Raw genomic sequence first — 23,383 nt, forward strand, 5'->3', positions numbered from 1 at the left:
CAACTTAGTCAATATGAACGATTCTAGCTCCAGTGACCGTACGATGGCCATCCAACGGCCGTAGTGCTTCTTCAACCACTGGTCTTCTTGCTCCAGCCGCCCAAAGCAGCGTCGGTCGTGCCGCATGCTCCTGCCTCCCGTGGCCGCCTGTGCTGTCGCGGAGGCCTCACCGCCCCCTACTATTCCCACCGCTGGCCAGGCCCTGCGGCGACGGCAGCCTCACACCGTAGCCAAACCAGTGAACCCTCGTACTCCTCTCCGCACGGGCTTCCACTGCCGCGTCTCCCCCGGCTCCACGCTGTCCCCTTCCTAGGCCTCGCCGTTGTCCACCGCCGTGGTGCTCTTGGCGCGGCCTGGTCAACGTGGTCAAGGAACGACTTCCATCGGATGTGGACTGTACGTGGAGAGGCTGACAGCTGGGTCCACGGCCGCAGCAAGGAAGTGTCTCCTTATTACGTGGAAAATAATGATTCCTCCACCTGGCAGCTGGGACCCACCGGACGGGCCATTGTATTTCGCGGAGAAAACGTTTCCCCCTGACTGCTGGGACCCACCAGCTTCATCTTCCCACGCAAGGAAGTGCGTCCGGGCAAAAAAAACCATTCGCCCCCTGACTGCTGGGACCACCAGCTACACCTTCGCACGCAAGGAAGTGCGTCCGGGCAAAAAAAAATGATTCGCCCCCCTGACTGCTGGGACCCACCGGCTACATCTTCGCACGCAAGGAAGTGCGTCCGGGCAAAAAAAATGATTCGCCCCCTGACTGCTGGGACCCACCAGCTACATCTTCGCATGTAAGGAAGTGCCTAACAGTCGGGACCCACCTGGTCGAAGCGTACGTAGCGTTGTCATTCTGGTCGCGAACGTGTATGTACATACTGGTCGATGTAGAGGCGCGCACGTGTCGTAGTAGAGGTGCGCACGTAGCATGTACACGTACGTACAGGGGCCAGGGTGCAAGAAAGAAAATACGGCCACGTATGTGTACATACGGGCGGGGTCTCGAACACCTACTCACGCATACGTACGGCCAGGGCTCGTGTACATGGCCGGGTCGGAACGGAGAAATAGCCTCGTCGTCGTGTTCATGGGGAGGCAACGGAATGCGTCGTGTTCATCGGGAGGCAACGGAACATGTGGGAGCCAACCGGTTGGGTCAGAATGGAATGCGTGGTCGTGTTCATCGGGAGGGCTTGGACGGAACAGGCGATGGAAACGAGGCCTGGCGTACCGTAAAATGGAGGAAACGAACCTCCTACATTTGGAACAGGGTCCTGTTGATCGGGAGGGGTGTGGTGTACCGCAAAACGGAGGAAACAGACCTCCTATGGTCGAAACGGGGGTCCTGTTGATCGGGAGGGGTGTGGCGTACCGCAAAACGGACGAAACGGACCTCCTACGGTCGAAACAGGGGTCCTGTTGATCGTGAAGGGTGTGGCGTACTGCAAAACGGATGAAACGGACCTCTTACGGTCGAAACGGGGGTCCTGTTCGTCGGGAGGGGTGTGGCGTACCGCAAAACGGGACTCCACGGGATACTGTTCATCTCCACCGTCGACCTCCTCCAGCCTCCACGGGCTCCTGTTCATCCAGCCTCCACCGCGCGCTACTCCACCGGCTACTGTTCAACCACCCCTCCACACCACGGGGTCCTGTTCATCCAGAGGCAATGCCGCCGCTGACTGTTCACCCCCCCCGCAACACTCACTGTTCATCCAATCGATCGGCTTCCGTTAGCAGCAGTAGCGAAGGAATCGCTCGATCGGGTTCAGTTAACAGCCATCAATCGATCGCTCGAGTTCAGTAACGCGTAGCCTGCAATGCAATCGCTCGGCTTCAGTTAGAGCCCAACGCCTCGCTCGGGTTCAGTTAGAGCCAACGCCTCGCACACACACGCGTACGTGTATGAGAGAAACGCACATCGCTCGCCCCCGACCTCCCACCGTAACCGGGAACTCCCCGAAATTTTCCTTCCCCTCGCTTCTACCATGGTTTTTTCCATCATGGATGGCCCAAAGAATGTCATGCAGCTGCGTCTCCGGCCCGCCCAGGAAAAAAAGCCCATTTTCTGTCATGATTTTTTGTCATAGAAGTAGGAGCCCACCACATCTATGGTGATACCGGTTTTTTTCACAATTATCGTCATAGAAGTGTCATATGTATGACAGAATTTTTTTTCGTTCGGCCCAAAATGTCACGGATGTGTCTTTTTTTGTAGTGTAGTGGGTCATCAAGAACATTCTCTAGCCTAGACAAGTTGTCTGCAATGGGGTTCTCAGCTCCCTTTCTATCAATAATATGTAAATCAAATTCTTGTAGCAAGAGAACCCATCTAATAAGTCTAGGTTTAGCATCTTTCTTTTCCATAAGATATTTAATAGCAGCATGAACCGTGTGAATAGTTACTTTAGAATCAACAATATAAGTTCTGAACTTATCACAAGCGAATACAACTGCCAAAAATTCTTTTTCAGTAGTAGCATAATTTCTCTGAGCATTGTCTAGAGTTTTACTAGCATATTTAATAACATTTAATTTCTTATCAACTCTTTGCCCTAGAATAGCACCTACAGCATAATCACTAGCATCACACATAATTTCAAAGGGTAAATTCCAATCAGGTGGCTGAACAATAGGTGCAGAGATCAATCTTAAGTATTTCAAATGATTCTACGCAATCATCATAAAAAACAAATGGTATATCTTTTTGTAATAAATTAGTTAGAGGCCGAGAAATTTTTGATAAGTCCTTAATGAACCTCCTATAAAAACCGGCGTGACCAAGGAAACTTCTTATACCTTTGATGTCCTTGGGACATGGCATCTTTTCAATAGCATCAACTTTGGCTTTATCAACTTCAATACCTCTTTCAGAAACTTTATGCCCCAAGACAATACCTTCATTAACCATAAAGTGGCACTTCTCCCAATTCAAGACAAGGTTAGTTTCTTCACATCTCTACAAAACTCGATCAAGGTTGCTTAAGAAATCATCAAAAGAGGATCCATAGACGGAGAAATCGTCCATGAAAACCTCACAAATCTTTTCACAAAAGTCAGAGAATATAGCCATCATGCATATTTGGAAGGTAGTAGGTGCATTACATAAACCAAAAGGCATACGTCTATAATCAAAAGTACCGAACGGGCAAGTAAAAGTGGTCTTAGATTGATCATCAGCTGCCACAGGTATTTGAGAGAAACCAGAATAACCATCTAGAAAGCAAAAATGTGTATGTTTGGATAATCTTTCTAGCATTTGATCAATAAAAGGTAAGGGGTAATGATCTTTTTTAGTAGCCTTATTTAATTTGCGGAAATCAATTACCATCCTATAACCTGTAATAATTCTTTGCGGAATCAATTCATCTTTATCATTAGGAACGACAGTAATACCTCCCTTTTTAGGGACACAATGGACAGGACTTACCCACTGACTATCATCAATGGGATAAATTATACCTACCACAAGGAGCTTTAGTATTTCCTTTCTTACCACTTCTTTCATCTTAGGATTCAGCCGTCGTTGGTGATCACGAACTGGTTTGGCATCTTTCTCCAAATTTATTTTGTGTTGACATAGTGTGGGACTAATGCCCTTAAGATCATCGAGAGTATATCCAATAGCAGCACGGTGCTTCTTTAGAGTTTTCAATAATCTCTCTTCTTCATGCTCTGAAAGGTTAGCACTAATAATAACATGATATATCTTTTTCTCATCAAGATAAGCATATTTAAGAGTATCAGGAAACGGTTTAAGCTCAAACACGGGATCACCCTTGGGGGGAGGAGGATCCCCTAGGATTTTGACAGGAAAATTGTGTTTCAGGATGGGTTCCTGTTTAAAGAATACTTCATCTATTTCCCTTCTTTCATTCATAAACATATCATTTTCATGGTCTAGCAAATATTGTTCTAAAGGATCACTAGGAGGCACGACAATAGAAGCAAGACCAATAATTTCATCTTTACTAGGAAATTCCTCTTCACGGTGTTGTCTATGAAATTTAGAGAAATTAAATTCATGAGACATATCACCTAAACCAATAGTAACAACATCCTTTTCGCAATCTATCTTAGCATTAACTGTGTTCAAGAAGGGTCTACCAAATATAATGGGACAAAAGCTATCTTGTGGGGAACCAAGAATAAGAAAATCAGCAGGATATTTAGTTTTCCCACACAAGACTTCAACATATCTAACAATCCCAATTGGTGAAATAGTATCTCTATTGGCAAGTTTAATTATGATATCAATATCTTCTAACTCAGTAGGTGCAATATCATGCATAATTTCTTTGTATAAGTCAATAGGTATTGCACTAGCACTGGCACCCATATCACATAAGCCATGATAACAATGATCTCCTATTTTAACAGAAATAACAGGCATGCCTACCACAGGTCTATGTTTATCTTTAGCACAAGGTTTAGCAATTCTAGCAGTCTCATCACAGAAATGAATAACATGCCCATCAATATTATCAGACAAGAGTTATTTAACAATAGCAATATTAGGTTCAACTTTAACTTGTTCAGGAGGTGTATAGGTTCTAATATTGCTTTTACGAACCACAGTTGAAGCTTTAGCATGATCTTTTATCCTAACAGGAAAAGGTGGTTTCTCAACATAAGTAGTAGGAACAATAGGATCATTATAAGTGACAGTCTTTTCTTCAACTTTAATAGGTGCAGCTACTTTTACTTCTATGGGAGGATGATATTTAAACCACTTCTCCCTAGGGAGATCAACATGAGTAGCAAAAGATTCACATAAAGAAGCTACTATTTCAGAGTCAAGTCCATATTTAGTGCTAAATTTACGGAAAACATCAGTATCCATAAAAGATTTAACACAATCAAACTTAGGTGTCATACCTGACTTCTTACCTTCGCCGAGGCCCCAATCTTCAGAGTTGCATTTAATTCTTTCCAATAAATCCGATTTGAATTCAATAGTCTTCATCATAAAAGAGCCAACACAAGAAGTATCGAGCATGGTGCGATTGTTATCAGAAAGCCGAGCATAAATTTTTTGGATAAGTATTTCTCTTGGAAGCTCATGATTGGGGCATGAATATAACATTGATTTAAGCCTTCCCAAGCTTGAGCGATGCTTTCTCCTTCGCGAGGCCAAAAATTATATATATAATTGCGATCATGATGAACAAGATGCATATGATAAAACTTCTGATGAAATTCCAATTTCAATCATTTGTAGTTCCATGATCCCATATCATCACATAGCCTATACCATGTCAATGCATCTCCCTTCAAAGATAAAGGGAAGACCTTCTTCTTAATAACATCATCGGGCACACTTGGAAGCTTAAATAATCCACAAACTTCATCCACATATATTAGGTGCTCATCAGGATGCATTGTTCCGTCTCCTGCAAAAGGATTAGCTAGTGGTTTTTATATCATACACGAAGGAATCTCAAAGTTGACATTTTAATTTTCAGTAGGTTCAATAGGTTGAGGAGCAACTCTTTGCTCTTCTGGTCGGGGTGAAGATACCCTGAACAAGCCCCTCAGAGGATTACTTTCCATAGTAACAAGTGACAGTAAATTTCAGTACACTATATAAAATTTTCCTTACCAAATTCCACCTACCAAAGGCGCTTCACTCCCCGGCAATGGCGCCAGAAAAGAGTCTTGATGACCCACAAGTATAGGGGATCTATCGTAGTCCTTTCGATAAGTAAGAGTGTCGAACCCAACGAGGAGCAGAAGGAAATGATAAGCGGTTTTCAGCAAGGTATTATCTGCAAGCACTGAAATTATAGGTAACAAATAGTTTTGTGATAAGATAATTGCTAACGAGCAACAAGTAACAAAAGTAAATAAAGTGCAGCAAGGTGGCCCAATCCTTTTTGTAGCAAAGGACAAGCCTGTACAAATTATTATATAGAGAAAAGCGCTCCCGAGGACACATGGGAATTATCGTCAAGCTAGCTTTCATCACGTTCATATGATTCACGTTCGGTACTTTGATAATTTGGTATGTGGGTGGACCGCTGCTTGGGTACTGCCCTTACTTGGACAAGCATCCCACTTATGATTAACCTCTATTGCAAGCATCCGCAACTACAACAGAAGTATTAAGGTAAACCTAACCATAGCATGAAACATATGGATCCAAATCAGCCCCTTAGGAGGCAACACATAAACTAGGGTTTAAGCTTCTGTCACTCTAGCAACCCATCATCTACTTATTACTTCCCAATGCCTTCCTCTAGGCCCAAATAATGGTGAAGTGTCATGTAGTCGACGTTCACATAACACCACTAGAGGAGAGACAACATACATCTCATCAAAATATCGAACGAATACCAAATTCACATGAGTACTAATAGCAAGACTTCTCCAATGTCCTCAGGAACAAACGTAACTACTCACAAAGCATATCCATGTTCATAATCAGAGGAGTATTAATATGCATATAGGATTTGAACATATGATTTTCCACCAAATAAACCAACTAGCATCAACTATAAGGAGTAATTAATACTACTAGCAACGCACAGGTACCAATCCTAGACTTGGAGACAAGAATTGGATACAAGAGATGAACTAGGGTTTGAGAGGAGATGATGCTGATGACGATGTTGATGGAGATTGACCCCCTCCCGATGAGAGGATCGTTGGTGATGACGATGGTGATGATTTCCCCCTCCCGGAGGGAAGTTTCCTCGGTAGAACAGGTCCGCTAGAGCCCTAGATTGGTTCCGCCAAGGTTCCGCCTCGTGGCGGTAGAGTCTCGTCCCAGAAGCTAGCTTATGATTTTTTCCTCATCGAAAGACTCCATATAGCAGAAGATGGGCATCGGAGGGCCACTAGAGGGGCCACGAGGAAGGGGGCGCGCCCAGGGGGTAGGGCGCGCCTTCCACCCTCATGGGCAGGGTGTGGCCCCCCTCTGGAACTTCTTGCGCTCGGTATTTTTTATATATTCTGAAAATGACTTACGTGAAGTTTCAGGACTTTTGGAGCTGTGCAGAATAGGTCTCTAATATTTGCTCCTTTTCCAGCCCAGAATCCCAGCTGCCGGCATTCTCCCTCTTTATGTAAACCTTGTAAAATAAGAGAGAATAGGCATAAGTATTGTGACATAATGTGTAATAACAACCCATAATGCAATAAATATCGATATAAAAGCATGATGCAAAATGGTTGTATCAGCCAACCAAGAAGAAGAAGGAGGGGGCTCTCTCCCCTCTCCCCTGGTGGCGTCGGAACATCGTCGATGCAATCATCGTGACGGTGATTGATGTCTACTACGCAAATTTATCCTTGTAGACGTTGTTGGGCCTCCAAGTGCAGAGTTTTGTAGGATAGTAGCAAATTTCCCCCAAGTGGATGACCTAAGTTTTATCAATCCGTGCGAGGCGTAGGATGAAGATGGTCTCTCTCAAACAACCCTACAACCAAATAGCAAATAGTCTCTTGTGTACCCAACACACCCAATACAATGGTAAATTGTATAGGTGCACTAGTTTGGCGAAGAAATGGTGATACAAGTGTAATATGGATGGTATATATAGGTTTTTGTAATCTGAAAATATAAAAACAGCAAAGTAACTAGTGGTAAAAGTGAGCGGAAAGGTATTGCAATGCTTAGAAACAAGGCCTAGGGTTCATACTTTCACTAGTGCAAGTTCTCTCAACAATGATAACATAATTAGATCATATAACAATCCCTTAACGTGCAATAAAGAGTCACTCCAAAGTCACTAATAGCTGAGAACAAACGAAGAGATTATTGTAGGGTATGAAACCACCTCAAAGTTATTCTTTCTGCTGATCGATCTATTGGGCTATTCCTATAAGTGTCACAAACAGCCCTAGAGTTCGTACTAAAATAACACCTTAAGACACACATCAACCAAAACCCTAATGTCACCTAGATACTCCAATGTCACCACAAGTATCGTGGGTTTGATTACACGATATGCATCACACAATCTCAAATTCATCTATTCAAACCAACACAAAGAACTTCAAAGAGTGCCCCAAAGTTTCTACCAGAGAGTCAAGGCAAAAACGTGTGCCAACCCCTATGCATAAGTTCACAAGGTCATAGAACCCGCAAGTTGATCACCAAAACATACATCAAGTAGATCACGTGAATATCCCATTGTCACCACAGATAAGCACATGCAAAACATACATCAAGTGTTCTCAAATCCTTAAAGACTCAATCCGATAAGATAACTTCAAAGGGAAAAAATCAATCCATTACAAGAAGGTAGAGGGGGAGAAGCATCATAAGATCCAACTATAATAGCAAAGCTCGTGGTACATCAAGATCATGCCAAATCAAGAACACGAGAGAGAGAGAGAGATCAAACACATAGCTATTGGTACATACCCTCAGCCCCAGGGGTGAACTACTCCCTCCTCATCATGGAGAGCTCTGGGATGATGAAGATGGCCACCGGTGATGATTTCCCCCTCCGGTAGGGTGCCAGTACAGGGTCCCAATTGGTTTTTGGTGGCTACAGAGGCTTGCGGCGGTGGAACTCCCGATCTAGGTTTCTTTTCGGGGGTTTTTGTATTTATAGGAATTTTTGGTGTCGGTTTCCCGTCAATGGGGTCCATGAGTCAACCACAAGGTCGGAGGGCGCGCCCTCCACCCTCGTGGAGGCCTCGTGGCTCTTCTGGCCCAATTCTTTTGCTTCGGGGGCTTCTTATGGTCCTCTTCATGACTTATACATATTCCTCTGACTATGAAATTATGCAACTCCTGAATACCAGAGGAACACTTTGTGTGCTATCAAACGTCACAACGTAACTGGGTGATTATCAAGATGCTCTATAGGTGTCTCCGATGGTGTTTGTTGAGTTGGCATAGATCGAGATTAGGATTTGTCACTCCGTGTATCGGAGAGGTATCTCTGGGCCCTCTCGGTAATGCACATCACTATAAGCCTTGCAAGCAATGTGATTAATGAGTTAGTTATGGGATGATGCATTACAGAATGAGTAAGGAGACTTTCTAGTAACGAGATTGAACTAGGTAACATACCGATGACATAGGGAATGACGTATGTTATTATGCGGTTTGACCGATAAAGATCTTCGTAGAATATGAAGGAGCCAATATGAGCATCCAGGTTCCGCTATTGGTTATTGAACAGAGATATGTCTTGGTCATGTTTACATAGTTCTCGAACCCGTAGGGTCCGCACGTTTAACGTTCAATGACGATTTGTATTATGAGTTATGTGTTTTGATGACCGAAGTTTGTTCAGAGTCCTAGATGAGATCACAGACATGACGAGGAGTCTCGAAATGGTCAAGAGGTAAAGATTGATATATTGGAAGGTTATATACGGACACCGAAATGGTTCCGATAAGGTTCGCGGATTTTTTAGAGTACCGGGAGGTTACTGGAACCCCCCGGGAAAATTAATGGGCCTAATGGGCCATAGTGGAGGAGAGGAGGCAGGCCACGGGAGGAGGCGCCCCCCCTTGCCCAATCCGAATTGGACAAGGGGAGGAGGCGCGGCCCCCTCTTTCCTTCTCCCTCTCTCTCCCTTCCCCTTCCCCGCTCTCCGTTGGAAGGAAAGGGGGGCTGAATCCTACTAGGAACGGAGTCCTAGTTGGACTCCCCCCTCTTGGCGCGCCCCGTTGGGCCGGCCTCCTCCTCCCCCTCCTTTATATACGTAGGCAGGGGGGCACCCCAAAGCCACAACAGTTGTTTCTTAGCTGTGTGTGGTGCCCCCTCCATAGTTTACTCCTCCGGTCATAGCATTGTAGTGCTTAGCCGAAGCCCTGCGCGGATCACATCACCATCACTGTCACCACGCCATCGTGCTGCCAGAACTCTCCCTCGACCCACTATTGGATCAAGAGCTCGAGGGACGTCATTGAGCTGAATGTGTGCTGAACACAGAGGTGTCGTACATTCGGTATTTGGATCGGTTGGATCGTGAAGACGTTCGACTACATCAACGGCGTTAATATAATGCTTTCACTTTCAGTCTACGAGGGTACATGGACACACTCTCCCCATCTTGTTGCTATGCATCTCCTAGATAGATATTGCATGATCATAGGAATTTTTTTGAAATTGCATGCTACGTTCCCCAACAGCGGCATCTGAGCTAGGTCTATGCGTATATGATATGCACGAGTAGAACACAAAGAGTTGTGGGCGATAATAGTCATACTGCTTACCACCAACGTCTTACTTTGATTCTGCGGTATTGTTGGATGAAGCAGCCCGGACCGACATTACATGACCGTGTTCATGAGACTGGTTCTACCGACGTGATTCGCACACAGGTGGCTAGCGAGTGTCTGTTTCTCCAACTTTAGTTGAATCGAGTTTGACTACTACCGGTCCTTGTTGAAGGTTTAAACAACACACTTGACGAAAAATCGTTGTGGTTCTGATGTGTAGGTAAGAATGGTTCTTGCTAGAAGCCCGTAGCTGCCACGTAAAACTTGCAACAACAAAGTAGAGGATGTCTAACTTGTTTTTGCAGGGCATGTTATGATGTGATATGGTTAAGAAGTGATGAGATATAAATTATTGTATGAGATGATCATGTTTTGTAAAAGTTATCGGCAACTGGGAGGATCCTTATGGTTGTCGCTTTATTGTATGAAATGCAATCGCCATGTAATTGCTTTACTTTATCACTAAGCGGTAGCGATAGTCGTAGAAGCAATAGTTGTCAAGACGACATCGATGCTATGATGGAGATCAAGGTGTCAAGCCGGTGACGATGGAGAACATGACGGTGCTTTGGAGATGGCGATCAAAGGCACAATATGATGATGGCCATATCATGTCACATATTTTGATTGCATGTGATGCTTATATTTTATGCATCTTATTTTGCTTAGTATGGCGATAGCATTATAAGATGATCCCTCACTACATTTCAAGGTACAAGTGTTCTCCCTAAGTATGCATCGTTGCTACAGTTCGTCGTGCTGAGACACCACGTGATGATCGGATGTGATAAGCTCTGTGTTCACATACAACAGGTGCAAGCCAGTTTTGCACGTGCAGAATACTCGGGTTAAACTTGACGAGCCTAGCATATGCAGATATGGCCTCAGAAAACTGAGACCGAAAGGTCATAGATATGATCAACATATAGTGATGTTCACCATTGAAAACTACTCCATCTCACGTGATGATCGGACATGGTTTAGTTGATATGGATCACGTGATCATTTAGATGACTAGAGGGATGTCTATCTAAGTGGGAGTTCTTAAGTAATATGATTAATTGAACTTTAAATTTATCATAAACTTAGTACCTGATAGTTTTTTCCACATCTATGTTGTTGTAGGTCTATGGCCCATGCTACCGTTCCCTTGAATTTTAATGCGTCCTAGAGAAAGCTAAGTTGAAAGATGATGGTAGCAACTACACGGACTGTGTCTGTAACTTGAGGATTATCCTCATTGCTGCACAGAAGAATTACGTCTTGGAAGCACCGCTAGGTGCAAGACCCGCTGTAGGAGCAACTCCAGACGTTATGAACGTCTGGTAGAGCAAAGCTAATGACTACTCGATAGTTCAGTGTGCCATGCTTTACGGCTGAGAATCGAGACTTCAAAGACGTTTTAAACATCATGGATCATGTGAGAAGTTCCAGGAGTTGAAGTTCATATTTCAAGAAAATGCCCGAGTTGAGAGATATGAAGTCTCCAACAAGTTCTATAGCTGCAAGATGGAGGAGAATAGTTCTGTTAGTGAACACATACTCAGCATGTCTGGGTACCATAACCACTTGACTCAGCTGGGAGTTAATCTTCCTAATGATAGTGTCATTGACAAAGTTCTTCAATCACTGCCACCAAGCTATAAAGGCTTCGTGATGAACTATAATATGCAATGGATAGAAAAGACAATTCCCGAGCTCTTCGCAATGCTAAAGGTTGCAGAGGTAGAAATCAAGAAGGTGAAGGAAATATGCCCTAGAGGCAATAATAAAGTTGTTATTTATATTTCCTTATATCATGATAAATGTTTATTATTCATGCTAGAATTGTATTAACCAGAAACTTTATATATGTGTGAATACATAGACAAACAGAGTGTCCCTAGTATGCCTCTACTTGACTAGCTCGTTAATCAAAGATGGTTAAGTTTCCTAGCCATAGACATGTGTTGTCATTTGATGAACGAGATCACATCATTAGAGAATGATGTGATGGACAAGACCCATTCGTTAGCTTAGCACTATGATCGTTTAGTTTGTTGCTATTGCTTTGTTCATGACTTATTCATGTGCCTATGACTATGAGATTATGCAACTCCCGAATACCGGAGGATCACTTAGTGTGCTATCAAACATCACAACGTAACTGGGTGACTATAATGATGCTCTACAGGTGTCTCCAATGGTGTTTGTTGAGTTGGCATAGATCGAGATTAGGATTTGTCACTCCGTGTATCGGAGAGGTTTCTCTAGGCCCTCTCGGTAATGCACATCACTATAAGCCTTGCGAGCAATGTGACTAATGAGTTAGTTGCGGGATGTTGCATTACAGAACGAGTAAAGAGACTTGCCGGTAACGAGATTGAACTAGATATTGAGATACTGACGATCGAATCTCGGGCAAGTAACATACCGATGACAAAGGGAACAACGTATTTTGTTATGCGGTTTGACCGATAAAGATCTACATCGAATACGTAGGAACCAATATGAGCATCCAGGTTCCACTATTGGTTATAGACCGGAGATGAGTCTCGGTCATGTCTACATAGTTCTCGAACCTGTAGGGTCCGCACGCTTAACGTTCGATGATGATCAGTATTATGAGTTTATGTGTTTTGATGAACAGAAGGTAGTTCGGAGTCTCAGATTTGATCACTGCTACCTCTTGAGCACTGCGTTGGTTTCTCCCTTGAAGAGGAAAGGATGATGCAGCAAAGTAGCGTAAGTATTTCCCTCAGTTTTTGAGAACCAAGGTATCAATCCAGTAGGAGACTACACGCAAGTCCCTCGTACCTACACAAACAAATAAGAACCTCGCAACCAACGTGATAAAGGGGTTGTCAATCCCTTCAGGGTCACTTACGAGAGTGAGATCTGATAGAGATAATAAGATAAATATTTTTGGTATTTTTATGATATAGATTGAAAGTAAAAGATTGCAAAGTAAAATAGATTAAAAACTTCTATGATAAAAGATAGACCCGGGGGCCATAGGATTCACTAGGGGCTTCTCTCAAGATAGCATAAGTATTACGGTGGGTGAAGAAATTACTGTCGAGCAATTGATAGAAAAGTGCATAATTATGAGAATATCTAGGCATGATCATGTATATAGGCATCACGTCCGCGACAAGTAGACCGAAACGATTCTGCATCTACTACTATTACTCCACACATCGACCGCTATCCAGCATGCATCTAGAGTATTAAGTTCATAAGAACAGAGTAACGCATTAAGCAAGATGGCATGATGTAGAGGGATAAACTCAAGCAATATGATATAAACCCCATCTTTTTATCCTTGATGGCAACAATACAATATGTGCCTTGCTGCCCCTGCTGTCACTGGGAAAGGACAACGCAAGATTGAACCCAAAGCTAAGCACTTCTCCCATTGCAAGAAAGATCAATCTAGTAGGCCAAACCAAACTGATAATTCGAAGAGACTTGCAAAGATAACCAATCATACATAAAAGATTTCAGAGAAGAATCAAATATTGTTCATAGATAAACTTGATCATAAACCCACAATTCACTGAATCTCGACAAACACACCGCAAAAAGAGTTATATCAAATAGATCTCCAAGAAGATCGATGAGAACATTGTATTGAGATCCAAAGAGAGAGAAGAAGCCATCTAGCGAATAACTATGGACCCGAAGGTCTGTGGTAAACTACTCACACATCATCGGAGAGGCTATGGTGTTGATGTAGAAGCCCTCCGTGATTAATTCCCCCTCCGACGGAGCTCCGGAAAAGGCCCCACGAAGGGATCTCTTGGGTACAGAAGGTTGCGGCGGTGGAAATAGGGTTTCGTGGTGCTCCTGGATGTTTTCGGGGTATATGGATATATATAGGAGGAAGAAGTAGGTCGGTGGAGCTACGAGGGGCCCACGAGGGTGGGGGGCACGCCCAGGGGGGCAGGCGCGCCTCCCTGCCTCGGTTTCACCTTGTTTCTTTTTTGACGTCTACTGCAAGTCCCCTGGATCACGTTTGTTCCAAAACTAACTCTCCCGAAGGTTTCATTCCGTTTGGATTCCGTTTGATATTCCCTTTCTCCGAAACACTAAAATAGGCAAAAAACAGCAATTTGCATTGGGCCTTGGGTTAGTAGGTTACTCCCAAAAATAATATAAAAATGTATAAATTATCCCATTAAACATCCAAAACAGATAATATAATAGCATGGAACAATCAAAAATTATAGATACGTTGTAGACGTATCAAGCATCCCCAAGCTTAATTCCTGCTCGTCCTTGAGTAGGTAAATGATAAAAACAAAAATTTTGATGTGGAATTCTACCTAGCATAATTCTCAATGTAATTTTCTTTATTGTGGCATGAATATTCAAATCCGAAAGATTCAAGACAAAAGTTTAATATTGACATAAAAATAATAATACATCAAGCATACTAACTAAGCAATCATGTCTTCTCAAAATAACATGGCAAAAGAAAGTTCATCCCTACAAATCCATATAGTTTTGTCATGCTCCATTTTCGTCACACAAGAATGCTCTCATCATGCACAACCCCGATGAAAAGCCAAGCAATTGTTTCATACTTTAGTAATCTCAATTTTTTTTTCAACTTTCACGCAATACATGAGCGTGAGCCATGGATATAGCACTATGGGTGGAATAGAATATGATGATGGGGGTTATGTGGAGAATACAAAAAGGGAGAAAGTCTCACCATGACGCGGCTAATCAACGGGCTAGGGAATGATAACCCACAAGTATAGGGGATCGCAACAGTTTTCGAGGGTAGAGTATTCAACCCAAATTTATTGATTCGACACAAGGAGAGCCAAAGCATATTCTCAAGTATTAGCAGCTAAGTTGTCAATTCAACCACACCTGGAAACTTAATATCTGCAGCAAAGTATTTAGTAGCAAAGTAATATGATAGTAGTGGTAACGATAGCAAAAGGTAACGGTAGCAAAAGGTAACTGTAGCAAAAGTAATGTTTTTGGTATTTTGTAGTGATGATAGCAATAGTTAACGGAAAAGTAAATAAGCAAAGAACAATATATGGAAAGCTCGTAGGCAATGGATCGGTGATAGAGAATTATGCCGGATGCGGTTCATCATGTAATAGTCATAACCTAGGGTGACACAGAACTAGCTCCAATTCATCAATGTAATGTAAGCATGTATTGTGAATATAGTCATACGTGCTTATCGAAAATAACTTGCATGACATCTTTTGTCCTACCCTCCTGTGGCAGCGAGGTCCTAGCGGAAACTAAGGGATATTAAGGCCTCCTTTTAATAGAGTACCGGACCAAAGCATTAACACATAGTGAATAAATGAACTCCTCAAACTACGGTCATCACCGGTAAGTATCCTGATTATTGTCACTTCGGGGTTAACGGATCATAACACATAATATGTGACTATAGACTTGCAAGATAGGATCAAGAAATCTCATATATTGATGAAAACATAATAGGTTCAGATCTTAAATGATGACACTCGGGCCCTAGTGACAAGCATTAAGCATAGCAAAGTCATAGCAACATCAATCTCAGAACATAGTGGATACTAGGGATCAAACCCTAACAAAACTAACTCGATTACATGATAAATCTCATCCAACCCATCACCATCCAACAAGCCTACGATGGAATTACTCACGCATGGCGGTGAACATCATGAAATTGGTGATGGAGGATGGTTGATGATGACGATGGCGACGGATTCCCCTCTCCGGAGCCCCGAACGGACTCCAGATCAGTACTCCCGAAAGGTTTTAGGGCTTGGTGGCGGCTCCGTATCGTAAAACGCGATGAATCCTTCTTCTTTATTTTTCCCTAAAAGCAAATATATAGAGTTGGAGTCGAGGTCGGAGGAGCTCCAGGGGGCCCATGAGGTAGGGGGCGCGCCCTAGGGGGCAGGCGTGCCCCCCACCCTCGTGTCTAGGGTGTGGGCCCCCTGGACTTCATCTTTTGCAAGGATTTTTTATTATTTTCGGAAAGATGTTCTATGAAGTTTCCGGTCATTCCGAGAACTTTTGTTTCTACACATAAATAACACCATGGTAATTCTGCTGAAAACAGCGTCAGTCCGGGTTAGTTCCATTCAAATCATGCAAGTTAGAGTCCAAAACAAGGGCAAAAGTGTTTGGAAAAGTAGATACGACGGAGACGTATCAACTCCCCCAAGCTTAAACCTTTGCTTGTCCTCAAGCAATTCAGTTGACAAACTGAAAGTGATAAAGAAAAACTTTTACAAACTCTGTTTGCTCTTGTTGTTGTAAATATGTAAAGCCAACATTCAAGTTTTCAGCAAAGATTATGAACTAACCATATTCACAATAACGCATAGGTCTCATGTTTACTCATATAAATGGCATAATCAACTAGCGAGCAATAATAATAAATCTCGGATGACAACACGTTCTCAAAACAATCATAATATGATATAACAAGATGGTATCCCGCTAGCCCTTTCTGAGACCGCAAAACATAAATGCAGAGCACCCTTAAAGATCAAGGACTGACTAGACATTGTAATTCATGGTAAAAGAGATCCAGTCAAGTCATACTCAATGTAAACTAACAGTAATGAATGCAAATGACAGCGGTGCTCTCCAACTGGTGCTTTTTAATAAGAGGATGATGACTCAACATGAAAGTAAACAGATAGGCCCTTCGCAGAGGGAAGCAGGGATTTGTAGAGGTGCCAGAGCTCGGTTTTGAAATAGAGGTGAATAATATTTTGAGCGGTATACCTTCATTGTCAACATAACAACCAAGAGATGGCAATAACTTCCATGCTACACACATTATAGGCGGTTCCCAAACAGAATGGTAAATTTTATACTCCCCCTCCACCAACGAGCATCAATCCATGGCTTGCTCAAAACAATGAGTGCCTCCAACTAACAGGAGTCCCAGGGGGGGTTTTGTTTGCAATTATTTTGATTTAGTTTGCATAAAGCATGGGACTGGGCATCCCGGTGACCAGCCATTTTCTCGTGAGTGAGGAGCGGAGTCCACTCCTCTTGAGAATAACCCGCCTAACATGGAAGATACGGACAGCCCTAGTTGAGGCATGAGCTATTCGAGCATACAAAAGGGAAAATTTTGTTTTTGCCATTCTAGTTTTTTCCTAGTTTGCTTATGCCACTCTAGAATTTGACATATCGCTTTTGCCACTCTTATTTTTGGACAATACATCACAAATGCCATTCCGTGGAAAAAGCAATAAATTTTCATTTCACTTTTGCCACTCTTACATTTTGACAATGTATCACAATTGCCACTCTAAAATTATTGCTTTTGCCACACAATGGCAATTGTGATGTATTGTCAAAAACTAAAAGTGGCAAAAGTGAAATGTCAAATTTTAGAGTGGCATAAGTAAACTAGGAAAAAACTAGAATGGCAAAAACAAAGTTTTCCCCATACAAAACAGGATATTTATTTGAAGGTTTAGAGTTTGGCACATACAAATTTACTTGGAACAACAGGTAGATACTATATATAGGTAGGTATGGTGGACTCATATGGAACAACTTTGGGGTTTATGGAGTTGGATGCACAAGCAGTATTCCCGCTTAGTATAGGTGAAGGCTAGCAAAAGACTGGGAAGCGACCAGCTAGAGAGCGACAACAATCATGAACATGCATTAAAATTAATCAACACCGAATGCAAGCATGAGTAGGATATAATCCACCATGAACATAAATATCGTGAAGGCTATGTTGATTTTGTTTCAACTACATGCATGAACATGCGCCAAGTTGAGTCACTTAAATCATTTAGAGGAGGATACCACCCTATCATACCACATCACAACCATTTTAATAGCATGTTGGCATGCAAGGTAAACCATTATAAGCTCCTAGCTAATCAAGCATGGCACAAGAAACTATGATCTCTAGTTGTCATTGCAAACATGTTTATTCATAATAGGCTGAATTAGGAACGATGAACTAATCATATTTACAAAAACAAAAGAGGTCGAGTTCATACCAGCTTTTCTCATCTCAGTCAGTCCATCATATATCGTCATAATTGCCTTTTACTTGCACGACCGAACGATGTGGATACTAATAATAGTGCATTTGCATTGGACTAAGCTGGAATCTGCAAGCATTCAATAAACAGGAGAAGACAAGGCAATATGGGCTCTTTTGTCAGATCAACAATAATGCATATAAGAGCCACTTCAACAATTTAATCATGGTCTTCTCCTATTGACCCCCAAAGAAAAGAAAAGAAATAAAACTATGTACACGGGAAAGCTCCCCAACAAGCAAAAGAAGAACATGAAATCTTTTTGGGTTTTCTTTTTAATTACTACTACAAGCATGGAAAGTAAACTAATTAAAAGCTACAACTAATTTTTTTGGTTTTTCTAAAGTTTTATTAAACACACAAGAAGAAAGCATAAAAAGGAAAATAAACTAGCATGGATGATACAATGAAAAAGTATGAGCACCGACATCTAGCAATGAGTGTGTGAACATGAATATAATGTCGGTGGGAAATACGTACTCCCCCAAGCTTAGGCTTTTGGCCTAAGTTGGTCTATGGCCACGGCTGGCCTGGCGGATATCCATAGTAATAGTTGGGGTCGTATTGCGATGCAGCAGCTATCGCCTCCTGAGCTGCAATGTGGCGGCGAGCGGCCTCCGCCCTCCTCTCGTACTCATCTGTCTCCTCTCTGGTAATAACATATCTTCCTTTTTCCTGATAATCAAAGAAGGCAGGAGCAGGGAGAGTAATACAAACAACACGGCGTCTGTCAAAGATTAAGCGATACTGGAGAGGTGATTCATTCCTCTCGACAAACTGGTGGTGAACCATAGCCTCATAATCCAAATAAGCAGGAGGCAACTCAATGTCATCTTCACGTATGGCTATACCAAGAAAATTAGCTATGCGGGTTGCATAAATTCCACCAAATAAACCTCCATTAAATCTATTAAGATGCAACCTACGTGCAACAATGACTCCCAAATTATAAGATTTATCTCCTAACACAGCACTCCTAAGAATACTAAGGTCAGGGACACACATGTGACATGCCTCATCTTTACCATTAATGCATCTACCTATGAAGAGAGCAAAATAATGTATAGCAGGAAAGTGAATGCTCCCTATGGTAGCTTGTGTTATATCTCTAGATTCCCCCACAGTTATACTAGCAAGAAAATCTCTAAATTCAGATTTGCGAGGTTCCCTGACACTACCCCATTGTGGAAGTTTGCAAGCAGTGGTAAAATCCTCTAAGTACATAGTGTAAGAATTTTCATAAAGATCAAATAGAACAGTTGGAGAATTACGTGAAGATGAAAATTCAAACCTCCTCACAAAGGAAATAGTGAGATAGTGATACTGGCTGCACTTTTCTTCCTCGAAGCTCACAAGATCAGCGTTATGCAAATATGCGTTAAATTCTTCCTTAATTCCCGCTCGACCCATAAAGTTTTTCGAAGGCCATTCACAAGGACGCATTGGAGCGTCTCTTGGTGGCTCTTCATCAGCATCACGCATTGCAAGCCTGGGTCCTTGCTTCCTTGAAGAACCACCTTGGTACATTTTCCTAAGCATATTTCTTCCTCTGAAAAATTTCTGAAATTTTTAGTAACTTCAAACAAAAGTGAACCAAGCTCAACAAAATTGATAGCAACAACTCCTACAAGTGCCTAGAGCCTATATCATGCATTAGAACTACTTTTGACCATATAAATTTGACATGCAAGCTCAAGAACATGGTCACCTAGGCAGCACAAATTTGCAATGAATAAAGCACTAGAACAAAAACTAATTGGACCAATGAAGGAGTCACATACCAAGGAACAATCTCCCGAAGCAGTTTTTTGAGAGGTGCTTTGAGCAAGGAGATCGAAAATGGCAGCAAAATGAGCCTGGACTCGGGTTTGAGCTGGATATTCGTGTTTGTGGGAGGAAGACGAAGTGTGTGGGTGCAGGAATAAGTGGAGGAGGACCACCATGGGCCCACGAGGCAGGGGGGCACGCCCAGGGGGGTAGGGTGCACCCTCCACCCTCGTGGCCAGGTGGATGCCCCCCGTGGTGTGTTCTCAGTGCCAACTATTCTCAAATATTCCAGAAAAAATCATATTTAAATTTCAGGGCATTTGGAGAACTTTTATTTGCGAGGTATTTTTATATTGCACGGATAATTCAGATAACAGACGGAAAATACTTATTTTTATTTTATTTAATATAAATAACAGAAAGTAGAAGGAGGGTATAGAGAGTTGTGTTTTCTAAATTCATCCTTCTCATGATCATCAAAAGGAATCCACTAACAATGTTGATCAAGTCTTGTCAACGAACTCATTCCGAATAACATGAAACCGGAGAAATTTCGAATAACACTATGTTACCTCAACGGGGATATGCACATCCCCAATAATAAGAATATCATATTTCTTCTTGACAGTAGGAAGAGGAAATCCAAAACCTCCAAATATAATCGATGGAATTTTTCCAATAGAGTTGATACTATGAACTTGAGGTTGTTTCCTCGGAAAGTGTACCGTATGCTCATTACCATTAACATGAAAAGTGACATTGCCTTTAGTGCAATCAATAACAGCTCCTGCAGTATTCAAAAAGGGTCTTCCAAGAATAATAGACATACTATCGTCCTCGGGAATATCAAGAATAACAAAGTCCGTTAAAATAGTAACGTTTGCAACCACAACAGGCACATCCTCACAAATACCAACATGTATAGCAGTTGATTTATCAGCCATTTGCAAAGATATTTCAGTAGGTGTCAACTTATTCAAATCAAGTCTACGATATAAAGAGAGAGGCATAACACTAACACCGGCTCCAAGATCACATAAAGCAGTTTTAACATAGTTTCTTTTAATGGAGCATGGTATAGTGGGTACTCCTGGATCTCCAAGTTTCTTTGGTATTCCACCTTTAAAAGTATAGTTAGCAAGCATGGTGGAAATTTCATCTTCCGGTATCTTTCTATTATTTGTAACAATTTCTTTCATGTACGTAGCATAAGGATTCAGTTTAATCATATCAGTTAATCGCATATGCAAAAAGATAGGTCTAATCATTTCAGCAAAGTGCTCAAAATCCTGATCATCCTTTTTCTTGGATGGTTTGGGAGGAAAAGGCATGGGTTTCTGAACCCATGGTTCTCTTTCTTTACCATGTTTCCTAGCAACAAATCTTTCTTATCATATCGTTGATTCTTTGATTGTGGATTATCAAGATCAACAGCAGGTTCAATTTCTATATCATTATCATTACTAGGTTGAGCATCATCATGAACATTATCATTAACATTATTACTAGTTTCAGGTTCATTACCAGATTGTGTTTCAGCATCAGAAATAGAAATATCATTTGGATTCTCAGGTGGTTGAGCAATAGGTTCACTAGAGGCATGCAAAGTCCTATCATTTTTATTTTCCTTCCTTTTAGAAGGACAAGGTGCATCTATATTATTTCTCTGAGAATCTTACTCAATTCTCTTAGGATGGCCTTCAGGATACAGAGGTTCCTGAGTCATTCTACCAGTTCTAGTAGCCACTCTAACAGCATAATCATTATTCTTACTATTCAATTCATTGAGCAAATCATTTTGAGCTTTAAGTACTTGTTCTACTTGAGTGGTAACCATAGAAGCATGTTTACTAATAAGTTTAAGTTCACCTTTAACATTAGCCATATAATCACCCAAGTGTTCAAGCATATTTGAATTGTATTTCAATTGTCTACAAAAATAAGCATTGAAGTCTTCTTGCTTAACCATAAATTTATCAAACTCATCTAAGCATGGGCTAGCAAACTTAGTAAATGGGATTTCAGCTTTATCATATCTATAGAGAGAATTTACCTTTACTACCTGTGTCGGGTTATCAAGACCATGAGTTTCTTCAATAGGTAATGGATTAAGATCATATGTTTCTTCAACAGGCGGTAAATTAAGACCGTGTATTTCTTCAGTAGGAGGTAAATTCTTAACATCTTCGGCTTTAATACCTTTTTCTTTCATAGATTTCTTTGCCTCTTGCATATCTTCAGGACTGAGAAATAGAACACCTCTCTTCTTCGGAGTTGGTTTAGGAATAGGCTCAGGAAGTGTCCAATTATTTTAATTTGTCAACAAATTATTCAATAGAATCTCAGCTTCATTCGGTGTTCTTTCCCCGAAAACAGAACCAGCACAACTATCCAGGTAATCTCTGGAAGCATCGGTTAGTCCATTATAAAAAATATCAAGTATTTCATTTTTCTTAAGAGGGTGATCAGGCAAAGCATTAAGTAATTGGAGAAGCCTCCCCCAAGCTTGTGGGAGACTCTCTTCTTCAATTTGCACAAAATTATATATATATATATATATATATATATATATATATATATCCCTCAAAGCAGCTTGTTTCTTATGAGCAGGGAATATTTAGCAGAGAAGTAATAAATCGTATCCTGGGGACTACGCACACAACCAGGATCAAGAGAATTAAACCATAGCTTAGCATCACCCTTTAATGAGAACGGAAATATTTTAAGGATATAAAAGTAGCGAGTTCTCTCATCTTTAGTGAATAGGGTGGCAATATCATTTAATTTAGTAAGATGTGCCACAACAGTTTCAGATTCATAGCCATGAAAAGGATCGGATTCAACCAAAGTAATTATATTAGGACCAACCGAGAATCCATAATCCTTATCAGTAACACATATATGTGAAGTAGCAAAAGCAGGGTCAGGTTTTATTCTAGCATTAAGAGATTGCTGCTTCTATTTAGCTAATAACCTCTTGAGTTCGTATCTATCTTTGCAAGCTAAACTAGCTAAAGCAGCTTCTTTTTCAAAAAATAGAACCCTCAGGAATAACAGGTGATTCATATTCATTAGAGGGAGAGTCTTCATCATCACTTTCATCAATATTATTAGATTCAATATTTTCACTCTCTAACCCTAGCAAGTTGTTCATCAAGAAATTCACCAAGTGGCACAGTAGTATCAAGCATAGAAGTAGTTTCATCATAAGTATCATGCATAGCAGAAGTGGCATCATCAATAACATGTGACATATCAGAACGAATAGCAGAAGCAGGTTTAGGTGTCGCAAGCTTACTCAAAACAGAGGGTGAATCAAGTGCAGAGCTAGATGGCAGTTCCTTACCTCCCCTCGTAGTTGAGGGATAAATCTTGGTTTTTGGATCTCTCAAGTT

This window comes from Triticum urartu, chromosome 3, assembly GCF_003073215.2.
Source record: "Triticum urartu cultivar G1812 chromosome 3, Tu2.1, whole genome shotgun sequence".
NCBI lineage: Eukaryota > Viridiplantae > Streptophyta > Magnoliopsida > Poales > Poaceae > Triticum > Triticum urartu.